Raw genomic sequence first — 25,072 nt, forward strand, 5'->3', positions numbered from 1 at the left:
CAGTCTCGGACAAATTGGATGTGTAGTACTTCCCTACACACGACTCACACGTGCGAGTGTGAGTCCACAGGGTGCTCGCACACCCCCTGGACCCTCTGGTCAAGCTAATCTGTAGCGACGTCCGGAGGTCAGCGGAACCCCATAGTGTCATGCGCCTCATGAACACCCTCATCTGTGTGCTTTCGCACCTGTGCGCATTCGCGCTCATCATAAGGTGCGCGTCCGCACTCATCATCTCTAGGGGAAGTAGCCCTATGCTTATGAACATACAAAATGCATGAGGTCCCTCTAAATCCATCGTAATGTCTCTTCTGACACAACCCTCTAGTCTCATCTCTTTGTTACTCTAGGTAACGCATATCGTGGATATTTATATTAATATCATTTTCATGCTCTTAGGGTTGTGTCCTACGTCGATCTAACGACATGATGCAATATGGCACCCATCATCATCTAGCATGCTCAATATGGAAAACATCATCATATTAAGGTAAAATCATGCAATCATCATGCTCATCATAATGCCACAACGTGCGTCAAACATATTAAGCGTCACTCAACCAAATATATATAAACTGGCACATATCATCAAGCATCATACAATTTATTTAGCCTATCCCATAGTAAGGCCACTTACTTGGTTGGCCTCGGCCGAAGTACTCCCTAAATAGCTAAACGTAAGCTCCCGTTCCGTGAGAGCTGCTTCCTACTTCGCTGGGTTTGTTTCCTATCACGCCGTTCACCACTTTCCGTTAGTATTTCACAATTAATTTACCTATAATTTAATAAATGTGAAATACGGCTCTAAAACGGCCTCGGATACCTTAATCGGGGCCGAAAACAGATCCGGGAGGGTCGAAACAGTAGAAATCGGGCTGAAAACAGGTGAGCCGAGCCGAACAGCCGCTGGAGCCGCCGGAGGAGCCGCCGGAGCGTCACCGGAGGGAGCCCGAGCCGTTTGCGCCGAGCTGAGCCGAGGACTGCCGCGCCGCTGTGTGACACGTGGCAGCAGCAGAGAAAGCCACGTCGGGCGGTAGTGTCGGGTCGAAGCGCGGGTCGGAGTCCGGTTCGGGTCGTGGTTCGGGTCGCGGGCTGTGGAAGGCTACTGGGCCAAGGCTAAACGTTGGGCCTCGGCTTACTGGGCTGGGCCACAAGTGTTTGGTTTGCAGGCCGGCTCAATTGGACCGTGGGTCTAGTCTGGGTTGGTTCAACTGAACCGTAGCTTCTGGGCCGGTTTGAGGTTTGGGCCGCTGTAGTTGGGCTGGGCCGAAGGCAGAGGCCAAGGGAGGAACGGGCTGGCTCTCCCGGGTTCTGGGTTCGAGTTGACCCGGATCCGTGGATCTCGTCTTCCTTACCTGACTTTGGCCGATTTTCTGGCGAGCTTTCTCTCTCCTTCCCGCGGCGTTTCCGTTGCCGATTTCGGTCCTCTTCCTTCCATTTTTCTCTTTGTTCGTCGTTCTTCTTTCCTTTTTGGGAGTTTTGCAGCCTAAAAGCTCCTAAAAGCCATAGATCTAAGAATCGATTAAGAAACCTAACTTTCCGACCTCGGTTACCGACGACGACGCATACGAAATAACACAAAACGCACCCTGAGTTATTGTGCTTTCGTTAGGGATCTCTCTTACGGTAGTAACAGGTCGTTTGGTGTCGGTTTAAGGGTGGTTTGAGGGCTCGTCGGAGAAACTGGACACTCGCCGACGTTTGTCCGAACTCTCTCTCTCTCTCGAAATTTTCTCTCTTTTCTCCCTTTGCAGGCGTTCTGAAGATGCTGGGCTGAGGGTGGGCATGCTGTGGCCGTTGTTTCGCGTGGGTTCCGCGAAACTCGGCGGTCGCCGGAAAACTCGCGGGTTTTCCGGCGACTGAGTTTCTTTTTTTTTTTTTTTTTTTTCGTTTTCATTTATTTATTTATTTATTATTAATATATATATATATATATATATATATATATATATATATATATATATATATATATATATTTTTTTTTTTTTTTTTCTTTTTCTTTCTTTCCCGGGTCGTTACAGTTCCCTTGGAATCGATAATTTACTTATTACTTGGTACTTGTGATAGTGTATACTTGCACTTATTCTTGTGAATTTTACATCATTTTATTCTATACATCCACAAGCGATCAGCTATTCTTAGATATATTTATATTATAAGTCTCTTCTTTCTCCAGTAGAGTTGAAGCCTCAAGAAAAACAGCCCAATAAATGGTTCATACTCGTAATTGTGCTCCATACATTAAACCTATGATAATTAGCCAAACTATCAAGTTTGAATAGTTCATGACACTATGGGGTTCCGCTAACTTCCAGACGTCGTTACAGATTAGCTTGATTAAAGGGTCCAGGCGAGCGCCCGGACGATTCACGCTCGCATGTGTTGGTCATGTGTAAAGGAAGTACTACACATCCAATTTGTTCGAGATTGGAGGTCACTCGTAGATGAGTTAGAGCTCGATCCCAAGAGCATGTTGCATGTGTTTGCATCAGCATGACCCCTACAGTGGGTCACTTACTTGAAGGTTTGACTTTTTATGGTTTGCAAGTGGAGAATAAAGTTTAAATTAAGAGTAAAAAAAAAAGGAAGAAATAAAAGTCATTAAATTGACTAATTAATGTTTTTATATTTGATTATGCAATGTATTGATTGGTGGAGTTCTGGGATGTGTCACACACCTCTCTTTGCTTGTTCATTACTTTGACTTTCTTTTAAGTAAATTGTCTTGGAGTGATGCCTTCCAATTTTTCAAGTTCATCTTTTTTCTTTTTTTGATATATTTTAAATATAAACTTTCTATTTTCGATCTACTAAAGTATTATGTCGGCGAGACAATAAATAGTTTTTGAACAATCAAATCATACTAGTAGATTATTTGTGCGTCACTCTCAATTAATCATTTTAATTTTGATGAATTATCCTAACTTCTATTAGGATAAACAAATAAATTTTGATTAGTTGACAATAGTCTCTATTTTTAAATTACGGTAATGCCTTACATTCACTAACCTGGATGAGAGGTGTCACTACACGTACGATTCTTCAACGAAATACTCATTAGAATCTTTCTTATGAAGCTATGAATTTACACATTCAATTTAAAAATAAGAAATAACAAGTACCATCAACATTAGAAAAGAAACATTAACATGATTCCAGTACGAAGATGAGAACCCTGAACTACCCATGAAGAAAAACAATGCATACTACTCTCATAACTTAGCTTCTATGACCATTCTAGAATCACGGTCGTATGTGTAGGGGTGCTTTACCTTTACCTAAAATATAAGGGTAGTATGTGGCTAGTATTTTAAGAAATACTCAATAAGTAACCCTACGGTTGGGGTCAGATAATGCAAACAAACATATACATGATATGACCTATACTTTAAAACAATATAACATGACATTGAGCTCTTTCTAGTCTGGGTAAGGTTGGATGTGTGGTACTTTTTCAGACAAGCTCATGTAATAGCCCAACAATAAAGAAAGAAAGAAACAAATAAAATAATTATAAAAAAATAATAATAATAAAAATAAATAAATAAATAAACAAAAAAAAACAACCTTTCCCCCTCTCCACTAACCTTTCATCCCTCCCCACAATTATCTCTCCTCAACTCATCCTCATGCCACAGAGCAACAGTTCCTTGCAAAAAAAAATAAACAGAAAAACAACTTCAGATTTACTTGAGAAAAAAAAAATGAGAATGACATTTTTACTCAGCTGTGATTCATGTGAGATTTATGTGAAGATAGATCTGATCAATAAGATATATATTAAATCTTCATTTTCTTTTATCCTATTGTTTTTTAGAAATCACAGTCAATTATATTTAGATCTTCGTTGAATTATTACAATGGTTTAGCTTTGAGTTAGAAACTAAATGTCCATCATTCATATGAATTCTAGCAAATCATTAGTAATATTAGATTAAATTTATATCAGTAGCCAAATGAATAGATTAAAAATAGAATGACCATGAAAATTTGTGAACAGTAAACATTGAGGTAAGGAAAGATTTGGAAACAGAGATCCACTGTAAATTTAGAATACATGAGAACAGAATGAAAAGGGCATAGGGAACAAAAAAAAAAAAAAAAAAAATTAGAGAATTAAAAACCACAAACTAAATATAGAGGGAAAGGTAAATGCATATGGTAAATACAGAGAGTAGTAAAGCTCACAATAACTCAAATAGTTGTATATACTTTTCTTTCTACCATAGTAACCATGGAAAATAAGATTTTTAATAAAAATATAATTATTGATTATATTTCAAGACTTTTAACAATGGACCCATGTAAATGAGAGAAATAATTTTATAGATTTCAAACTTGAAACTGATTTTCTGGGCTCACATAGGTTGACTCGGATTTCAAAGGACGGAATCGAACATTCATTAAAGATATATTCGTGGCAACGATTTAAGCTAGCCAAGTAAGTGAACTTACTATCGGCATGGTTATATTTGCTGTTGACACGTGCCCCGTGATTCTGCACGTGTCATATATTGATATGTGTGAATTTTTTGTGGATCGATATACTTCTTATTTGTTATGTATATGTTATAATATGTGAATTGTTTAATAATAATTACGGTACGATGTGTTCATGAAACGTTAACGTTAGGTTACATACCAGAGTGATATGGATAAGAGAGATTGATGGAAGAATACAGTTAGGCTACGGGTAGAAAGGGATATTGTTGTGATAGATTGATAGAACGACAGCGTTAGGTTAAGTTCTTGTGATGAGATGACTAAGGTACGTTAACGTAATGATATGTCTGTGATAAGTAAAGAACGTTAAGGCTATGATAAGTTAGAGAACGATATGACTATGAAGTGTTTATGTTATGACTCGTTTATGATATGAGACATTGTGATGCAATATGTTATGGTATGATGTGTATATGATGAAATGTTATGTTAAAAGCATAGAACGTTATGTTAGGTCTCCTAAATTGTGTGTATACAGCACGATATGAATGACATGAAATTACGATAAATGACATGAAGTATAACCCCGTTAGAATTATGTATGATTTGAGAATTGAAGGATGAGAAACGATATCACATGAATGATGAACGATATCTGAAACGATATGAAAAATGATATGATACGTACATAATGCTAGCGGGGTTGTATTAAAGGATAATGAAAATGGAAAAGTTTTGGGACCTCATGCATTATGTGTGCTCATGCATTTGGGAGGGATACCCCTATCCCATCACGAGGGTACGGACGCGTACATCCAATGGCAGGACAACGATCGTTATGCTCTGCATAGCGCTGCCGTGATGGTTACTAGTTCTACCGAGTGTCTGGCCTAAGGGGCTCCTAGAGTATGCCCACCGGATAAGGAAGGTGGCCCAGCAGTGTGTGAATTAGCTGGTGAGCCCATACTCGCACGTATGGGCTGTGTGTAGAGTATATGGTACACGTCCAAAATTATCCGTTACGACAGCATTGTAGGGAAAACGAAACGAAAGATAGCTCTCATCATTTCATTGCATGTGATTGTTGCATTTAACCCCAATAGTGGTGTCACTTGCTGAGTATTTCTTTAAATACTAAGCCATATGCTACTACATTTTTCAGGTTAAGGTAAGGCATTCCGGTACGGTTGACGACGATATCGCAACTCGAGACCAAGGCGCATGCAGAGGGTAATGGTATTTATTTTGTTAGACATGGGCTAGAATAGGATGTTTTTAACTTAAACTATTCATTTTATTTAGTCTTTTGTTGTGTCGTTTTAAAGATGTTTTCAAAACACGTAAGTCCATGACTTTGTTTTAAAATAAAGGTTATGTTTTATGGAATTCAAATAAAGTCTTCCGCATTCAATGTTTATGGTACGTATACAGTAGCGACCTTAAATTAAGTAGAAAATTTTGGGTCATTACAGCTCACATGCGCACATGGACCGTTAAGGATGGACTCGTTTACATACCCCTAAGGCTTGACTCGTTGGGTTAAATGTGCTGACGCGCTGAACACCACAGAGGGAAAGATCCACATGATATCACGACGAACATAAATATCGAAAGTACACATATGTACTAACATAACGGAGATGTATCATGATGCACAACATACATAAATGTGTGAGGTCCCAATGAAGACAAACTAATTAAAAACCCATCTCTCAAGTCAATTCCTCAAAAGTTAATAAAGTAACTGAAAAAGTTGGGTGTTTCATATCCAGCAATTTATAAGGAATTTTTGTTTTAAAATACAACAAATTCTCAAACCCCAACCCTTCAAATAATTCTTCACAAGCCATCGCATAAACCTACAAACCCTTCAATATCTCTCCACCAATGGCTTCCAAGCTCTCTTCACCCATTGCGCTCCTCCTCCTCAACCTCCTCTTCTTCACTATGGTCAGCTCCACCTATGTCCCTTGCCCACCGCCGCCACCCAAGCCCCACAAGCCCACCCCGTCAAGGCAGCAACCATCACTCCCCAAGTGCCCCAGGGACACCCTCAAGCTTGGCGTCTGCGCCGACTTGCTGGACGATCTAGTGCACTTAGTGATCGGCTCACCACCAAAATCCCCATGCTGCACCCTAATCCAAGGCCTTGTTGACCTGGAAGCTGCTGTGTGCCTTTGCACTGCGGTGAAGGCCAGAGCCTTGGGTCTCAAGATTGACCTCTCAGCTTCCCTCAGCTTGCTTTTGAACTACTGTGGAAAGAAGGTTCCGTCCGGCTTCCAATGCCCTGCTTGAAACCAAATCCTTTCATTTCCGTTTCTTGTTTCTTCTTAAATTTTCCATTTCAATGTCGTGTTTAAATAATCAGTTTGGTCGTACGTCGTGTTATGATGGGTTTGGAAATCTTCTCAGAATTCCACCATCTTTTTATAGTTTCATTACAATGCAATATAACATAATGGTACGTAGTTTTTTTTTCAAATGAACAACGTTGTTCGTCTATTCTTGTGTCTTATTACAAATTTGACAATGCATATGTTTGAAACCTCAAATCTTGTTTCACCTGTGTCACTTGCATGAAATCATAATAAACCCTTAACTTCAAAATTTTCATGACGAAAAATTAAAGAGAGTAATATTAACACTCAAGTTTTAAATGACAATGTTGATGAAAAATGTAGAGACCTCAATTTAATGAAAATATGGATGTCAGTGTAACAGCCCAAGTACGCCGCTAGTAGATATTACCCGTTTGGAATCGTTATGTATCGCCGTCAGCCTTACGGTTTGAAAACATGTTTGTTAGGGAGGGGTTTTCACATTCCTATAAAGAACGCTTCGTTCTCCTCTCCAACTGACGTGGGATCTCACAATCCACCCCCTTGGGGGCTAGCGTCTTTGTTGGCACACCGCTAGGTGTCTGGCTCTAATGCCATTTGTAATAGTTTAAGCTCACCGTTAGCAGGGATTATCTACTTTGGCCCGTTACGTATCGCCGTTAGTCTCACGGTTTTAAAATGTGTCTGTGAGAGATGTTTCCACATTATTTTAAGAAATGTTTCGTTCTCTTTTTCAACCGACGTGAGATCTCATAGTCCATGGGAACTTTTGAAAAATTTATGAGAATATCTAAACCATCGTATAAGAATTTGCTATTCTAAACGAGGAAGAGGGTTATTATTAATATTATGTGTTGATATTTTTATTAAATATAAGGTCAATTTTATACAATATGATTAAAAAGTGGATTTGGTGGACAATATTAGATATCGACATATTAATGAAAAAAGAATACACTGGTCCGTGTCAATACTCTCGGTCACGGTCAATGAAAAGCAAATTGTAGAGATAATTGTTACATTTTTCTTTTTCTTTTCTTTATTTATTTATTTAATTATTTATAGAAACAATTTTAATTTTAATTTTGAAGAAGACCATGAATAATTAGTGGTTCACTAAGCTGGGAAATTAATTTTTTTTTCTAATAATTATTTATTACAATCTTTTCATAATTTTTGAATTGTTATCCATTATACTTCATATTAATTACATCATCCTATGCCTCTTTTATCTCGAGTCAATGATAAGTATTTTAATATATTTAAAATTGTAAAATAGGTTTTTTTTTTTATTAATTTAATTTATTAGTATTTTTGTTGTATATATATTTTTTTTCAAAATTATCTATTGATATTGACATTTCCATAAATCGAGACTTCCATATTTTAAACATTAATGTTAAGTAACTAATTTTGATATCTAACCTAAGGGCTATAACTTGAATAGAAAATGCAACTATCATACCTTCATTCTCATAGCCTATATAGTGACCCTACATGGTTGTCTTACCTTCATCTAAAAGAAAATAACACTTGGTTTGATAATTTAAAAAAATACTCAGTAAATAATCACACTGTTGCGGTCGAAAAATGCAAATACATGCAACGATCTCTACTTTTCAATCTGGATAGAGTTTAATGTGTAATATTTCTCTACACATGCACACATAGATCCACCTAGCAGACTCGTATACGTATCCTCTAAGTCTACTTGTTGGGCTAGCTTACACTCACGTTGCTAGAAGCTATGGAGGGAAAAGAGTGTGCATAATATCACGACGTACATGATATCGTAGTTTATGTAGTGTAATATATGGAGATTCATGCATCATACAACATTAACATCACAACATAGTTCCATAACATGACATAATCATATTATAGTACATCTTGTATCATTGCATAAACATAACATACCACAAAACGCATCAAACAATCATGAAAAATTCGTCATTCGTACATCATACAAGTCATTCAACCAAGCCAACATTAAAGCCATTTCGTAGGCAAAGTTATTAACGTATGGAAAATTAGAGTATCTTTGTTTAAGACTTACCTTGATCGGCACAAATGTGAGGATTGTTGAGCTATTGATAACTCTCTAATAGTAGAGTCATATTAAGTCCTTTTGTAGTTAATATTGCACTCTTATTCACAATTTACTCATTTATTATCCCATTTATTCTACTTAGTGAGCATGAAATCGTTTATTGCGGTCTAACATGAAAAAAAATATGATTTTGCATAAATCGATCTTAATTGTATGTTCAATTGAGTTACGTGGTAAAATTTGAGACATTTATGCTAAACCATGTGGGAGTAGCAAATTTGGAAACAAATGGGGGATGACATGGAAATTTTAAATCCACGTCAGCAGTCCAAGTGGGTCATTGATTACCCAATGAGAAACATCCTATGTGGACAACTTATTCCTTTTCAGCCCTAAAGGGGAACCCATGCTCAATATAAAAGGAAAAGGAAGATTAAGAGGAGGAGAACCACACTTTGGGGAGAAAAATCGAATTACACAGCAGCAGCCTCTACTGCAGTGAACTGCTATGAAACTAGAGAAGAAGAAGAAAACCCTAATCCAGCAGCTGTTGACAGCATAAGGAAAAGAAACCAACAAGGATTGATTAGGGCAAAGAGGTGGACGTGAGAGCTCAAGAGAAGGGAACTTCCATTGACGAACGACAACAAATCGGGATAACTCTCTATTTCCTTATTCTCTTTTCTTATTCCATCAATTTTACTTAATCAAGATGCAGATTCCTCTGTTTAATTCAGTTTGTATGGAGAGCTAAACTTAATAGGGGAGGCGAGAGAGTTTTATATAGTTTAAGTATGTTGATGGTATGATTTTAGTTTATTAAAGAGTTGTTGTTAATGATTTACATGTATGTTTAATTAGCTACTTTACATACATAGTTGTTCTCTTGTTCGGGAGAAGAGAGGGAGCAATGAAATCCTCTTTAATACTCTAGTTTGATAGCAAGGAGACTTGAAGGGTAATAGAAGGGTTAGGAATAATTCTTCTCCTATAGCCTTGTTAATAGAAATTACAACGATTATGGAAATAATCACCATTCATGGCCCTCGGAAGTGGGCTTGAGAATCTATTAAAAGGAACTAAAATCAACCACAAAACTCAACAACTTTTGTATTTAATCTCTCTTAGCCGAACCTTCCTCATTATAGTTGATTGTCTCATAATTTTCTGTTTTTCGACAGCAGTAGCACTCTGTTTTAGTTTTGTTTAAATAGTTAAAATCTCCAACACCCATTTGAATGTTACCCAAAAACTCAATTTCCAGCGATAAAATTAATAAAAAAGATAGGTTCCCTGTGGAATCGATAATTTACTTATTACTTGGTACTTGTGATAGTGTATACTTGCACTTATTCTTGTGAATTTTACATCATTTTATTCTATACATCCACAAGCGATAAAATATTCTTAGATATATTTATATTTTAAGTCTCTCCTTTCTCCGGTAGAGTTGAAGCCTCAAGAAAAACAGCCCAATAAATAGTTCATACTCGTAATTGTGCTCCATACATTAAACCTATGATAATTAGCCAAACTATCAAGTTTGAATAGTTCATGACACTATGGGGTTCCGCTGACTTCCAGACGTCGTTACAGATTAGCTTGATTAAAGGGTCCAGGCGAGCGCCCGGACGATTCACGCTCGCATGTGTTGGTCATGTGTAAAGGAAGTACTACACATCCAATTTGTTCGAGATTGGAGGTCACTCGAAGATGAGTTAGAGCTCGATCCCAAGAGCACGTTGCATGTGTTTGCATCAGCATGACCCCTACAGTGGGTCACTTACTGAGTATTCTTTGATATACTCAAGCCGTATGCCACATATCATTTTTCAGGTAAAGAAAAAACGCCCATGTACGGACGACGACGACATCGGAAATAGATACTGTGGTACGTGCATAAGGTAGTTGCATGTTTAAATTCTTAGTCATAGGAGTATAGGACGCTTTTATTTCATTATTTAGATTATTCCATTTGTAATTGTTTTGTGTTAATTTTAAATTCCAACGTTATATTTTGAAACACGTAAGACTGACAATGTGTTCTAGTAGTTTGAAGTGTTCTGAATGTGTTTTAAATTTTTCGTTATTTATGATGAGTATCTAAGAGTTATATTCCGCATTTAAGAGATAAGCATGAGATTTGGTAGCGACTCTGAGTATGTAAAAATTTAGGATCGTTATATAAAATATTAACTTGAGACTAAAGAAGAAGCTAAACCTAAATGGGAATGAGTGAATAAAAAATAAAATACGAGGAATGCCAAACCGAATCAAATAAGTTAACAAATCAAAATTTGTTACCCATGCAGTATTAGAAAGCCATGACAAAGGGATGATCTTAGAGTCAAGGTCGAGGCCTAAGCCATCGAGGCTAGAAATAAGTCACTTAGGTTGAGGCCACCTTGGTCAGGTTGAGAAAATCTTGATGAATAGCTTTACTGAGTAAGCCTATGTCAAGGCAAACACCTTCATCCAAGTCTATGATGAATCTCTCTACGTTCTTTGTCTTCATGTAGACCAATTTCGAGGCTAGGCTAAGCTCATTCGCCTCATGAATTCTTGGTATATTCCTATTGTTTTATACATGCGACCATGCTTAAGTAATACTCTTCTCATAATGTCGTGTGATTAAACCACCATTAGGACTGAGAAACATATTTGTGCATCATCCTACAACATGAACGACGCACAAGATACTTTATGGTCATCTAAACTCTTCAATAGATGAAATATCATCTCCATTATGAATCTATTCCTCCTTTCACTGATGTCATTCTGTTGAGGAGTGTATAGTACTGTCAATTGATGTTCAATTCCAGCCTCTTCACAAAACCTGTTAAAAGTTTCTGAAGTGTACTCCTTACCATTATCTGATCTTATAGTCTGAATCAAGCATGCACTTTCATTCTCAACTCTGGCTTTGAATTTCAAAATATGCCCGCTACTTCTGGCGTTTGCTTCAGCAAGAAGATCCAACACATTCTCGTTAGATCATAAATAAAAACAATGTAATAAAGATTACCATTTAACGATGTAGTTCGTTGACGACCACAAAGATCAGTATGAACCAGCTGTAGTTTTTTCGAGGCTCTCCATGAATGTTTAGGAAAGGGTTGCCTATGTTGCTCCCCAAAATTACAAGCACGGCAAAGAGGAATGTAATCATTAATGTCAGCGAGTCTTTTTACCAGCTTCTTTGACTGCATCTAAAGCAAACCTCAATGATGAAAGTGACCAAGTCTTTTGTGCCAAATCTCAGTGGCACTAGGTGTTGATATAAAGGTAAGGTGCTCTCTTTCCATCGGATTTAGAGCAAAGCTTTTTCCTTTCATTTTGACATTGAACAAGTCTTTGCCACTACATCTCTAATCAATCACTACTTATTCGCAAACAACTCTTTATATAGCCTATATCGAAGTTTAACGGTCCAATTTATGTTTTAAAATTGATTTTTGGGATCCTAAATAAAAGTCTTTTTTTTTTCTTTTTTTTTAGAGATCTTTTATCTTATAACCATTTTCATCCTAAGTAAACTTTAAAAGATTTTCAAAGCATGCATGTAATAACAATCTTAGTCTTGTCATGTTTTAGAAGTTGTACTGTTATGTCATACTAACATCAATATATATCAAAACTCATTGTTAACATATATTTATCCGCTTTGACTCATTATATATCGCCGCCAATTTATAATTTACTAGGGAGAGGTTTTCACACCCATATAAAAAAAAAAAAGATGTTTCGTTACTCCTTCAAAATGACGTGGAATCTCGTAGTTATATTTAAAAAAAAAAACCATATTATATTTGTAAAAATTATTTGTGCTAAAAATAATCTCTACATTATCATCTATTACCCACTTGTCTGGAAGGGTTCTATCAAATATTATTTTCCAACGATACAAACCACAATAATTTATTTTAAAAAGTATTTGATATCTTATTATCGAACATCACTTCGTCTAGTTTGTAGGCCATTTGACATTTTTATAATACTTTAAAAAAAGACAAACTAATTAAAAACCCATCTCTCAAATCAATTCCTCAAAACTTAATAAAGTAACTGAAAGAGTTAGGTGTTTCATATCCAGCAATTTATAAGGAATTTTTGTTTTAAAATACAACAAATTCCCAAACCCCATTTATAAAAACCCTAACCCTTTTCATAATTCTTCACAAGCCATCGCACAAACCTACAAACCCTTCAATATCTCTCCACCAATGGCTTCCAAGCTCTCTTCGGCCATTGCCCTCCTCCTCATCAACCTCCTCTTCTTCACTATGGTCAGCTCCACCTATGTCCCTTGCCCACCGCCGCCACCCAAGCCCCACAAGCCCACCGCGTCAAGGCAGCAACCATCACTCCCCAAGTGCCCCAGGGACACCCTCAAGCTTGGCGTCTGCGCCGCCTTGCTGGACGATCTAGTGCACTTAATGATCGGCTCACCAAAATCCCCATGCTGCACCCTAATCCAAGGCCTTGTTGACCTGGAAGCTGCTGTGTGCCTTTGCACTGCGGTGAAGGCCAGAGCCTTGGGTCTCAAGATTGACCTCTCAGCTTCCCTCAGCTTGCTTTTGAACTACTGTGGAAAGAAGGTTCCGTCCGGCTTCCAATGCCCTGCTTGAAACCAAATCCTTTCATTTCCGTTTCTGGTTTCTTCTTCAATTTTCCATTTCAATGTCGTGTTTAAATAATCAGTTTGGTCGTACGTCGTGTTATGATGGGTTTGAAAATATTCTCAGAATTCCACCATCTTTTTATAGTTTCATTGCAATGCAATGTAACATAATGGTACGTAGTTTTTTTTTTCAAATGAACAACGTTGTTCGTCTATTCTTGTGTCTTATTACAAATTTGACGATGCATATGTTTGAAACCTCAAATCTTGTATCACCTGTGTCACTTGCATGAAATCATAATAAACCCTTAACTTCAAAGTTTTCATGACGAAAAATTAAAGAGAGTAATATTACTCAAGTTTTAAATGACAATGTTGATGAAAAATGTAGAGACTTCAGTTTAATGAAAATTTGGATGTCAGTGTAATAGCCCAAGTACGCCGCTAGTAGATATTATCCGTTTGGAATCGTTATGTATCGCCGTCAGCCTTACGGTTTTAAAACATGTTTGTTAGGGAGAGGTTTTCACATTCCTATAAAGAACGCTTCGTTCTCCTCTCCAACTGATGTGGGATCTCACAATCCACCCCCTTGGGGGCCAGCGTCTTTGTTGGCACACCGCTCGGTGTCTGGCTCTGATGCCATTTGTAATAGCCTAAGCTCACCGTTAGCAGGGATTATCTACTTTGGCCCGTTACATATCGCCGTTAGTCTCACGGTTTTAAAACGTGTATGTGAGAGATGTTTCCACATTACTTTAAGAAATGTTTCGTTCTCTTTTTCAACCGACGTGAGATCTCATAGTCCATGGGAACTTTTGAAAAATTTATGAGAATATTTAAACCGTCGTATAAGAATTTACTATTCTAAACGAGGAAGAGGGTTATTATTAAAATTATGTGTTGATATTTTTATTAAATATAAGGTCAATTGTATACAATATGATTAAAAAGTGGATTTGGTGGACAATATTAGATATCGACATATTAATGAAAAAAGAATACAATGGTCCGTGTAAATACTCTCGATCACGGTCAATGAAAAGCAAATTGTAGAGATAATTGCTACATTTTTCCTTTTCTTTTATTTATTTATTTATTTAATTATTTATAGAAACAATTTTAATTTTAATTTTGAAGAAGACGATGAATAATTAGTGGTTCACTAAGCTCGGCAATTAATTTTTTTTCTAATAATTATTTATTACAACCTTTTCATAATTTTTGAATTGTTATCCATTATACTTCATATTAATTACATAATCATATGCCTCTTTTATCTCGAGTCAATCATAAGTATTTTAATATATTTATAATTGGAAAATAGGTTTTTTTTTTATTTTATTATTAATTTAATTTATTAGTATTTTTGTTGTATATATATTTTTTTTTTCAAAATTATCTATTGATATTGACATTTCCATAAAATTGAGACTTCCATATTTTAAACATTAATGTTAAGTAACTAATTTTGATATCTAACCTAAGGGCTATAACTTGAATAGAAAATGCAACTATCATACCTTCATTCTCATAGCCTACATAGTGACCCTACATGGTTGTCTTGCCTTCATCTAAAAAAAATAGCATTGGTTTGATAATTTAAAAAAATACTCAGTAAATAATCACACTGTTGCGGTCGGAAAATGCAAATACATGCAACGATCTCTACTTTTCAGTCTGGATAGAGTTGAATGTGTAATATTTCTCTACACATGCACACATAGATCCACCTAGCAGACTCGTATACGTATCCTCTAAGTCTACTTGTTGGGCTAGCTTAAACTCACGTTGGCAGAAGCTATGGAGGGAAAGGAGCGTGCATAATACCACGACGTACATGATATCGTAGTTTATGTAGTGTAATATATGGAGGTTCATGCATCATACAACATTAATATCACAACATAGTTCCATAACATGACATAATCATATTATAGTACATCTTGTATCATTGCATAAACATAACATAACACAAAACGCATCAAACAATCATGAAAAATTCGTCATTCGTACATCATACAAGGCATTCACTGCAACAAATACCATCTTTTATAGCTTTTTTGTATAATATTTTCTAAAAGATGCTATAAATCAGAAAGAAAATAAAGGTTTTTTTATTTATTTTTTTTATTTTTTTTAATGTTATCCCTAAAAACCTAATCACGTGTATCAAAGCCTTCCTTTCTTTTTCTGTCCTTTTCCCTCTAGACACCCATATTCCCTCAGACCCTAGGGCAAAACCAAATCTCGCCTTCTTTCTCTCACGCAACAATCCATCCTTCTTTCTTTCGTGCTTCAAAATTTTTCCCTCAAGATCCATCCTTCTTTCTTTTGTGCGTCAAAATTTTTCTCTGATTTGCATCAGGTCTCAAGATGGTGGCATTGAGAGGAGGCATACAGTTTATTGTTGATGCTTTGTCTATGAAAAACCCTATTCTCCTACCTCACTGCAAATTGAACAATCCAAGATGGAGGTTAGTTGTTTTTTTTTTTTCCCTATTATCTTCTTTGTTGGCTCACTTTGTAAAGAATTTCATTGATGAATTATTCTAAGTGATTTGTCTTTGTATCTTCCTTTTTAATTTCTTTTTGAAGGATCGAACTACTACTAAATAATTAAGTTTTTCATTTACATTTAGTACACTAATAAACTTTTGTGAGTTCAGTCCTTTGGTCCTTCATTAAGTAATGTACTTTACTTTTAAGTGTGTATTTTCCTAGCTGTAGAATTTTTCTTTGAATGTAGATTGGTGAGTTCTGTGAGGTAGATGTAGTTGTTGTCTTGTGTTAAAAGGTTGAATGTAGTTTTGTGAGTTAGAACAACGGAATAAAAACATAATACAAGAAACTATCTTTATTTTTCATTGTGTTGGTTCAATCAATACATGCCCAAATTGAGGAACCACATGAAGATTACAAACAAAAAAATAAGCCTAAGAGTACAAAGTAATTAAGTTTAGAGGAATTTGTTAATTCATAGGTTATTTCAAGCCCATTCTACCGGTAGGAATGATTTATGTTAACGGGTTACATATTCTGCAAGTATCAAGTAGTAGGAAGAAGTTTATACACGTATTATGGACTGCATATAAATTCCTTGAGCAAAATACCAATTGTATTATGTATGACTAAATTTTTGTGGCCTTTTCTCCTTGATTTTTTAATTCCTTTGATATATTAGGTCTCCTTTTCTCCTTCCTTGTGTATAACTTATTAAATACATGATTGGCAAGATCACTCACTTTCACACAACAACAACAAGAACTTGTGTGGCCCTATTGTTACTGTTACTGTTATTTTGCATTTAGGGCTTTCAACAACACATTCTTCTTCTTATTTGATTTTGAGGATTTCTTCAACTGAGATCTTAGATAAATTAGAAGATCAGTTAGAAGAAGTTGTTCCTAATTAGAAGACCAGTTAGACTGATTTCGGTCTTTGACTTTTGTTTGCTAACTTGGAGTGACTAGGAGAAAGAATATTTGTAGATCCTTTAAAGACTACTTTTCTTTTTTCTCAAGAGAATTCATTAGTTTGTATGGTCATTTTCTTTGGTTAATAAGCTTTTTTTGGTTGGCCTTACTCGTCGTGATATCAATTTTTTTTTAATGGTTCTGTTTGGTTTATCATATGAGGACAACACTTCATCAAAAAAGGGCTATTTGAAAGGATTGGGTTTTATTACAAAGTTATGGTTTTCATCCAAGGGAATCAAAAAGCGTAATTCTCTTTCTTTCCTCGTAAACTTTGAGTGGACAATGCCCTCCCCTTTCAATTCTAATTGAAAGCTGTAATGCAAGTATTTGAACTAATGTTTCTATGCTCTGTTTTTAAGAAATGAAACGTGCTTACATATATAAGATGAACAATAATGTTCTATTCTCTTTTTTACTTTTATATGATATTTAGATTTTGTTGCTATTTTGCACTTCTCTTCGAATCACCTTATGTCAAACCTTTTGGTACTATTTTGCATTTCTCTTCGAATCACTGATATATATGCTTTGATAATGTTGCAGGATTCCTTGAAAGCACTAATTGGCAAGAAACAACGACCAATTTATCAATTGACATTGCCTAGAGTCAGCCACAAAGATGCAACTTAGGCTCTGATACCAAATTGATAAGGCAACCCTAATCCTCAACCCAACGATCAAGTTTTTGTTGGAGCAAGGAAGCACTAATTGGCAAGCAACAACGAACAATTTATCAATTGACATTGCTAAAAGGGTGGAACATAGAAGACATTGATGTCGGTTCGAATACCTTTAGGATTGGTGTACTTGATTTGATCAAAATCAAAGATGTCACATACTGTGGATAGTGAGTTTTTGTTCTATTTATTGTGTATTGGGTGGGGAAGAACTGATATGAAAATTGTGCTAGTGTAACGAGTCTGATATTCTTATATAGATCGAGTTGAATACTTTATTTTGTAATGTGTTAGTAGATTATTAAATTTCAATTATATTTTTGTTATAGCATAAGATTAAATGTATAAATATAGCTTATTAAAAATGAATAATAGCATAAAATATAGTATAAATATAGCTTATTAAAAATGAATGATAGCATAATATTTTAGTTATGTTTACATATTTATAACTTTAACAAAAATGCTATAAAATGTTTTCATAGCATTGCATATAAGCTATATTTAGGTACTATATAATAATATTTATTATAGCTATACAAAAACGCTATAAAAAGTTCAAGACTTTTAATAACATGGGTTGTCACGACGTACGAAAAATGCTATAAAAGGTCTATGATAGCATTTTTCGGAAGCTATCTAATCCAATATTTGTTGTAGTGATTCAACCAAGCCAACATTAAAGCCATTTCGTAGGCGAAGTTATTAACGTATGGAAAATTAGAGTATCTTTGTTTAAGACCTACCTTGATCGGCACAAATGTGAGGATTGTTAAGCTATTCTTAGATATATTTATATTTTAAGTCTCTCCTTTCTACGGTAGAGTTGAAGCCTCAAGAAAAACAGCCCAATAAATAGTTCATACTCGCAATTGTGCTCCATACATTAAACCTATGATAATTACCCATACTATCAAGTTTGAATAGTTCATGACACTATGGGGTTCTACTAACTTCCAGACGTCGTTACAGATAAGCTTGATTAGATGGTCCAGGCGAGCGCTCGGAGGATTCACGCTCGCACGTGTGGGTCATGTGTAAAGAAGTACTACACATCCAATTTGTTCGAGATTGGAGGTCACTCCTAGATGAGTTAGAGCTCGATCCCAAGAGTATGTTGCACGTGTTTGCATCAGCATGACCCCTACAGTGGGTCACTTACTGAGTATTCTTCGAAATACTCAAGCTGTGTGCCAAATATCATTTTTCAGGTAAAGAGAAGACGCCCATGTACGGACGACGACGACATCGAAAATAGATGTTGTGGCACGTGCATAAGGTAGTTGCATGTTTAAATTCTTAGTCATAGGAGTATAGGACGCTTTTATTTCATTATTTAGATTATTCCATTTGTAATTGTCTTGTTTTAATGTTAAATTCCAACGTTATATTTTGAAACACGTAAGACCGACAATGTGTTCTAGTAGTTTGAAGTGTTCTGAATATGTTTTCAATTTTCCATTATTTATGATGAGTATCTAAGTGCTATATTCCGCATTGAAGAGATAAGCATGATTCTTGGTAGCGACTCTGAGTATGTAAAAATTTAGGATCGTTACATAAAACATTAACTTGAGACTAAAGGAGAAGCTAAACCTTAATGGGAATGAGTGAATAAAAACGCCAAACCGAATCAAATAAGTTAACAAATAAAATTTATTACCCATGCAGTATTAGAAAGCCATGACAAAGGGATGACCTTAGAGTCAAGGTCAAGGCCTAAGCCATCGAGGCTAGAAATAAGTCACTTAGGTTGAGGCCACCTTGGTCGAGTTGAGAAAATCTTAATGAATAGCTTTACTGAGTAAGCCTAGGTCGAGGCAAACACCTTCATCCAAGTCTACGATGAATCTCTCTACCTTCTTTGTCTTAATGTAGACCAATTTCGAGGCTAGGCTAAGCTCATTCGTCTCATGAATTCTTGGTGAATTCCTATTGTTTTATACATGTGGCCATGCTCAAGTAATACTCTTCTCATAATGTCGTGTGATTACACCACCATTAGGATTGAGAAACACATTTGTGCATCATCCTAGAACATGAACGATGCACAAGATACTTTATGGTCATCTAAACTCTTCAATAGATGAAATATCATCTCCATTATGAATCTATTTCTCCTTTCACTGACGTCATTCTGTTGAGGAGTGTATAGTGCTGTCAATTGATGTTCAATTCCAGCCTCTTCACAAAACCTGTTAAAAGTTTCTGAACTGTACTCCTTGCCATTATCTGATCTTATAGTCTGAATCAAGCATGCACTTTCATTCTCAACTCTGGCTTTGAATTTCAAAATACGCCCGCTACTTCTTGTTGTTGCTTCAGCAAGAAGATCCAACACATTCTCGTTAGATCATAAATAAAAACAATGTAATAAAGATTACCATTTAATGATGTTGTTCATTGACGACCACAAAGATCAGTATGAACCAGCTGCAGTTTTTTCGAGGCTCTCCATGAATGTTTAGGAAAGGGTTGCCTATGTTGCTCCCGAAATTACAAGCACGACAAAGAGGAATGTAATCATTAATGTCAGCGAGTCTTTTTACCAGCTTCTTAGACTGCATCTAAAGCAAACCTCAACGATGAAAGTGCCCAAGTCTTTTGTGCCAAATCTCAGTGGCACTAGCTCTTGAAATAAAGGTCATCTGCTCTCTCTCCATCGGATTTAGAGCAAAGCTTTTTCCTTTCATTTTGACATTAAACAAGTCTTTGCCACTACATCTCTAATCAATCACTGCTTATTCGCAAACAACACTTTATATAGCCCATATCGAAGTTTAACCGTCCAATTTATGTTTTAAAATTGATTTTTGGGATCCTAAATAAAAGTCTTTTTTTTTTCTTTTTTTTTAGAGATCTTTTATCTTATAGTCATTTTCATCTTAAGTAAACTTTAAAAGATTTTCAAAGCATGCATGTAATAACAATCTTAGTCTTGTCATGTTTTAGAAGTTGTACTGTTATGTCATACTAACATCAATATATATCAAAACTCATTGTTAACATATATTTATCCGCTTTGATTCATTATATATCGCCGCCAATTTTACAATTTACTAGGGAGAGGTTTCCACACCCTTATAAAAAAAAATGTTTCGTTACTCCTTCAAAATGACGTGGAATCTCATAATTATATTTAAAAAAAAACCATATTATATTTGTAAAAATTATTTGTGCTAAAAATAATCTCTAGATTATAATCTATTACCCACTTGTATTGAATGGTTCTATCAAATATTATTTTCCAACCATACAAACCACAATAATTTATTTTAAAAAGTATTTGATATCTTATTATCGAACATCACTTCGTCTAGTTTGTAGGCCATTTGACATTTTTATAATATTTAAAAAAAGACAAACTAATTAAAAACCCATCTCTCAAATCAATTCCTCAAAACTTAATAAAGTAACTGAAAGAGTTAGGTGTTTCATATACAGCAATTTGTAAGGAATTTTTGTTTTAAAATACAACAAATTCCCAAACCCCATTTAAAAGACCCTAACCCTTCTCATAATTCTTCACAAGCCATCGAACAAACCTACAAACCCTTCAATATCTCTCCACCAATGGCTTCCAAGCTCTCTTCGCCCATTGCCCTCCTCCTCCTCAACCTCCTCTTCTTCACTATGGTCAGCTCCACCTATGTCCCTTGCCCACCGCCGCCAGACAAGCCCACCCCGTCAAGGCAGCAACCATCACTCCCCAAATGCCCCAGGGACACCCTCAAGCTTGGCGTCTGCGCCGACTTGCTGGACGATCTAGTGCACTTAGTGATCGGCTCACCACCAAAATCCCCATGCTGCACCCTAATCCAAGGCCTTGTTGACCTGGAAGCTGCTGTGTGCCTTTGCACTGCGGTGAAGGCCAGAGCCTTGGGTCTCAAGATTGACCTCTCAGTTTCCCTCAGCTTGCTTTTGAACTACTGTGGAAATAAGGTTCCGTCCGACTTCCAATGCCCTGCTTAAAACCAAATCCTTTCATTTCCGTTTCTTGTTTATTCTTCAATTTTTCATTTCAATGTCGTGTTTAAATAATCAGTTTGGTCGTACGTCGTGTTATGATGGGTTTGGAAATCTTCTCAGAATTCCACCATCATTTTATAGTTTCATTACAATGCAATGTAACATAATGGTACGTAGTTTTTTTTTTCATATGAACAACGTTGTTCGTCTATTCTTGTGTGTTATTACAAATTTGACGATGCATATGTTTGAAACCTCAAATCTTGTTTCACTTGTGTCACTTGCATGAAATCATAATAAACCCTTAACTTCAAAATTTTCATGACGAAAAATTAAAGAGAGTAATATTAACACTCAAGTTTTAAATGACAATGTTGATGAAAAATGTAGAGACCTCAATTTAATGAAAATATGGATGTCAGTGTAACAGCCCATGTATGCCGCTAGTAGATATTATCTGTTTGGAATCGTTATGTATCGCCGTCAGCCTTACGGTTTTAAAACATGTTTGTTAGGGAGAGGTTTTCACATTCCTATAAAGAACGCTTCGTTCTCCTCTTCAACTGACGTGGGATCTCACAATCCACCCCCTTGGGGGCCGACGTCTTTGTTGGCAGACCGCACGGTATCTGGCTCTGATGCCATTTGTAATAGCCTAGGCTCACCATTAGCAGGGATTATCTACTTTGGCCCGTTACGTATCACCGTTAGTCTCACGGTTTTAAAATGTGTCTGTGAGAGATGTTTCCACATTACTTTAAGAAATGTTTCGTTCTCTTTTTCAACCGACGTTTGATCTCATAGTCCATGGGAACTTTTGAAAAATTTATGAGAATATTTAAACTGTCGTATAAGAATTTACTATTCTAAACGAGGAAGAGGGTTATTATTAATATTATGCGTTCATATTTTTATTAAATATAAGGTCAATTTTATACAATATGATTAAAAAGTGGATTTGGTGGACAATATTAGATATCGACATATTAATGAAAAAAGAATACAATGGTCCGTGTCAATACTCTCTCACGGTCAATGAAAAGCAAATTGTAGAGATAATTGCTACATTTTTCTTTTTCTTTTATTTATTTATTTATTTAATTATTTATAGAAACAACTTTAATTTTAATTTTGAAGAAGACGATGAATAATTAGTGGTTCACTAAGCTCGGCACTTAATTTTTTTTTTCAAATAATTATTTATTACAACCTTTTCATAATTTTTCAATTGTTATCCATTATACTTCATATTAATTACATCATCATATGCCTCTTTTATCTCGAGTCAATGATAAGTATTTTAATATATTTAAAATTGTAAAATAGGTTTTTTTTTTTTATTAATTTAATTTATTAGTATTTTTGTTGTATATATTTTTTTTTTTTCAAAATTATCAATTGATATTGACATTTCCATAAAATCGAGACTTCCACATTTTAAACATTAATGTTAAGTAACTAATTTTGATATCTAACCTAAGGGCTATAACTTGAATAGAAAATGCAACTATCATACCTTCATTCTCATAGCCTATATAGTGACCCTACATGGTTGTCTTACCTTCATCTAAACAAAATAGCACTTGGTTTGATAATTTAAAAAAAATACGCAGTAAATAATCACACTGTTGCGGTCGAAAAATGCAAATACATGCAACGATCTCTACTTTTCAGTCTGGATAGAGTTGAATGTGTAATATTTCTCTACACATGCACACATAGATCCACATAGCAGACTCGTATACGTATCCTCTAAGTCTACTTGTTGGGCTAGCTTAAACTCACGTTGGCAGAAGCTATGGAGGGAAAGGAGCGTGCATAATACCACGACGTACATGATATCGTAGTTTATGTAGTGTAATATATGGAGGTTCGTGCATCATACAACCAAGCCAACATTAAAGCCATTTCGTAGGCGAAGTTATTAACGTAAGGAAAATTAGAGTATCTTTGTTTAAGACCTACCTTGATCGGCACATATGTGAGGATTGTTGAGCTATTCTTATATATATTTATATTTTAAGTCTCTCCTTTCTCCGGTATAGTTGAAGTGTCACAGCCCAAAATTTGTATCTCGAAATCTAGGGCTTGACCAACAGACAATGCAATGAAATCTTGTAATAACAAATAGAGAAGACGAGATTTCAAAAAAAAAAAAAAAAAAACTTTTGCAATTACGTAAAAGGTTTAAAATCCAAAACAAGGTGTTCAAGTAAGAAAAGTATGGAAATGGTTTACATGCAATGCATGACAAATCTAACAAAATTATGCACAGACTCCTAGATGCCCAAGGATACTCCTCTGTGGCATTAAGATTCAGCATGCATTCTCGCCCCGATCCATGGTATCACTCACATGAAAAAAAAAGAGTAGAAAGGAATAAGTATAAAAATACTCATTAAGCAGGCTACTTGTAGGCTCTTTTCGCATCCTTATCTTTGTGGGTAACCACGGTCTTTCTCGGGTTTCTAAGGAGAGTGATCTAAGCTGCAACTCTCTTTTCTGTATCTTAGGAGGCTTGCCCATCTTAAGCAGTGAAATGATCAGTGTCCTCAGGTGAGGTGCGACCTCATAAGTAAATCTGAGGGGATTGTATGGCTGGATCTGAAAATGTGACTCTCTTTGAACATCATCCATGGAGGTTAACTGACGACCCTCACACGGGACCATACATCCACTAAACGGGGTGCGACCCCCTGTGTGCCAGTCAGCTACTGAGTCATCCTATGTGGCTCCACGTCCCCCGCTCAGGGACGGGTTTCTACGGCCAAGGAGTCCTGTTCAGAAGACCCCTTAGCTATCACCACTAGGTCTGGGCACCTGTCACACTTCCGTATCCGGATCTGCTAAGCTCAACGATCACCGTACCAGAGCTCTGTCTCAACGGTACGATATCGGAGGAGAGAGGGAGTGAGGTTCTGATGACACTACCTACACTGCTCAACTCTAGCAGGCTACCTATAGTTACCGTGGTGACCTATTATTCTTTCTAGGGTGGAACCTGGTGGCTTAGACATGGATTCGTGTATCTCTAGGATTCTTGTGCCTGGTCTCACAAACCTATCTGGTTTGGAATTATGGGCTCTGGATCTGCCGGTAATCATTTTACGGGTCTAATTGCACGGTATTCTAGAGTTCCCCAATCAAGGGTCTCGTCTAGCCTACTTAGTCACAAGCACCCTAATCTAAGCTCATAATTTCTTCCTATTCATCAAGAAAGATACACAAGCAATCATCATGCATAAGAGTTAACACGCAGCAGTTCATGCAATATTAACAAACATGCTCAACGGGAAGATAACGTCCATCTTTACCCGGAGCACAGATTTCACAAGTTTCCCAACCTCCTCATGCATACATACATTATCAGAGTCTAAATCAAAACAGATTTAATACACATTTCGTAACTAGCTTTCCATAATCATCTCATATTCGCAGTTTCTATACTATTATGCTAAGTCCGGCTAGCTAATTTCATAGGTGGTAGCATGCAT

The 25,072-nt window shown here is 36.1% G+C and overlaps 2 pseudogenes; both read left to right on the forward strand.

Moving 5' to 3' along the window:
* Positions 1-6,330: 6,330 nt before the first annotated feature.
* On the forward strand, positions 6,331-6,753 carry LOC147791459 (14 kDa proline-rich protein DC2.15 pseudogene; annotated as a pseudogene).
* A 14,489-nt stretch (positions 6,754-21,242) lies between these two features.
* Positions 21,243-21,581, forward strand: LOC147791460 (14 kDa proline-rich protein DC2.15 pseudogene; annotated as a pseudogene).
* The last annotated feature ends 3,491 nt before the right edge of the window (positions 21,582-25,072 follow it).

Source organism: Cucurbita pepo, chromosome 8 (genome assembly GCF_057944985.1).
Source record: "Cucurbita pepo subsp. pepo isolate OVF chromosome 8, ASM5794498v1, whole genome shotgun sequence".
In the NCBI taxonomy this organism is placed as follows: Eukaryota; Viridiplantae; Streptophyta; class Magnoliopsida; order Cucurbitales; family Cucurbitaceae; genus Cucurbita; species Cucurbita pepo.